We start from the raw sequence: 2,500 nt of genomic DNA on the forward strand, positions 1-2,500 counted from the left end.
TCTCTCTCTCTCTCTCTCTCTCTCTCCCTCTCTCTCTCTCTCTCTCTCCCCCTCCCCCCCTCTCTCAGAGACAGAGGCTGGAATGCTATGAGGAAATGGAAATATATGATCCATGAGTTACTGTGGAAAGCAGAAAATGTGTCATTATGGATATGGCAAATGTTTGTGCAGAAAAGCCAAAGGCTGCGAGTAAAGGATAAGTCAGTAAAAAAAAAGAAGGGTGGTTGCGGTGGATATAGCTGTGCAGTCACCAAGATTAGTGGCTGCATGAATGATGAGAAAGAACGTGTGCTGTAGTCTGGGGCCAAATAGCCAGGACATTGCCTGGTCACATCAGTGCTGTTTGGCAATGCTAGAAGGAATGATAATCTTTAGAAAGTGCCATAATTGTTATGGTTTCCTGTTAGCAGCTTATATAGGTGTAAGTATGGCTCTGTGTTTAAGAAGGTGACTTCTGAACTATGAGATTTCAGGTTCAATTCCAATGCACGGCTGTTTGAGAAAGTGTCTTCTTTTATAGCCCTGGTCTGACGAGATCCTTATAAGCAGATTTGGTTAACAGAAACTGGAAGAACCCTGTAATATTTGTTTGTGCATGCATTTGTGCTGCCTTGTAATGACATTGCACAACAGATTATGATTGTCATGCAACCAATACTCCAGAGTTCCAATCTGTGGCGAAAGTTTGTACAGCCATGGGAAAATATTATCATGCTTGAAAACAGATGGTGGTTGGCGATAGAAAGAACATTCTGTCAAAGAAAATCTACTAAATGAATCCTATTTGATCCATGTAGCATGGGAAAGTACACATTAACTTGATGATATATATCTGCAGGAGATGGCAGAATCAATTACATCTCTCTATATTCTGGTTACATACCCCTACGATTTAGTTGATTTTGCTTTTCTTCCTCCTGAGGCCAATAAAATATGTATCAGACAAACTATTGAAGGTGTGGCCATAGTCAAGTGACTGAAACCAGAAGGTGAGTGATGGTGTAAATTGAAAATACCAGTATTGATATTCTTGGCATGGCTCTGTGATCAAGAAACTTGCCTCCCAACCACATTGGTCCGGGTTCAGTCCCACTGCATGGCACTTTGGACAAGTCTCTTCTACTATGGCTTTGGGCCTTGTCAATTGATTTTGTAGATTGAAACTGAAAGAAGCCCCTCATGTACTTGTGTGTGTGTGTGTTAGAGAGAGAGAGTTTGTGACTCCTTGTTCTGGCATGGCATGATGGTTGTAAACAAGTGTCACTGTCAAACAGCAGTATTCTTCACTTCTAATATTCTGTGGAAACATGTCTGACCATAGGGAAATGTTAACTTACTTGGAAACAGGTAAAGGTTGGCAACAAGAAGGGCCTCCGGCTATAGAAAATCTGCCTCAATAATTCCATCTAACTTGTTCAAATATGGGAAAGTGGACATCAAAGCAATGTTGATGATGCCTGTACTCATCAAAATATTTTATTATCTGAATGAATTTTTGCTTTGTTATGGATATAGAGACAACTTTTATTTATAGTGCTCTTAGACTATCGTCATGAATCCCACTTTCATAGCTATTCTCATGGAAGGATGTGGCTTCCCCTCTTCAGGACATGGAGAAAATGTGAGCTCTTCAAGCCACGGCAAAGGCTGCCTGTGTAGGGGGAGCAATATCTCTGAATACAAACTGTTATATGGTGAAGACTCTTCAATCTTGGCAGATAACTTCTCTAGCTTCTTTAGAGGTACAAGAAAATGCATCCAGGCATCATCACCATCATCCTCATCATTTAATCTGTTTTCCATGCTGGAATGGGTTGGACGGTTTGACAGGAGCTGCCCATGATCCAATTGTCTGCTTTGGTATGGTTTCTATGGCTGGATGCCCTTCATAATGCCCACCACTTTATAGGGTGTACTGGGTACTTTTTATGCGGAACTGGCATGGATACGTCATACATAGCACCGACACAAGTGCTTCTTACATGGCACTGGCACAAGTGCTTTTTAAGTAGCATCAGCACAAATGCTTTTCATGTGACACCAGCATGGGTGCTTTTTATACGACACTGATACTTTTTATATCACACGAAAACAAGTGCATTTTATGTGACTCCAGTCTATGTTATAAAATGGTTGGCAATAGCATAAGTATCCAACAGCAAAAAAAAAAGGAGAAAAAAAGTACACCAATAATCAAATGATACACACAACAACAAAGATTGGCCATTGTCTCTGTTGCCGCATGTTCTGAAAGGCTATGATAAGTAGCCAGACACTGTCATCCAGTCCAAACTACAGAATGGATTATGTTGTTTCATATATTGATTAATTTTCTCTTTTATAAACATGAACTGAAATGTTAACAAATGAAAACTGAAATATTATAATGTAATGAATTCATGTAAATATTAGAATTTTAATAATTAAAATCTAATAAAAGGAGATGTATTAGTCTCATAACTTTAGAAGTTGTAAGACTGACTCATACAATCATCATCAT

At 39.3% G+C, this 2,500-nt stretch overlaps 1 protein-coding gene across 5 annotated transcripts in view; it reads left to right on the plus strand.

The window, feature by feature from the left end:
• The window catches only part of LOC106876922 (heat shock factor protein), a 141,510-nt gene that overhangs the window by 92,820 nt on the left and 46,190 nt on the right, over nt 1-2,500 (plus strand). The window lies entirely within an intron of this gene.

This window comes from Octopus bimaculoides, chromosome 4 (assembly GCF_001194135.2).
Source record: "Octopus bimaculoides isolate UCB-OBI-ISO-001 chromosome 4, ASM119413v2, whole genome shotgun sequence".
NCBI classification, from domain to species: Eukaryota; Metazoa; Mollusca; class Cephalopoda; order Octopoda; family Octopodidae; genus Octopus; species Octopus bimaculoides.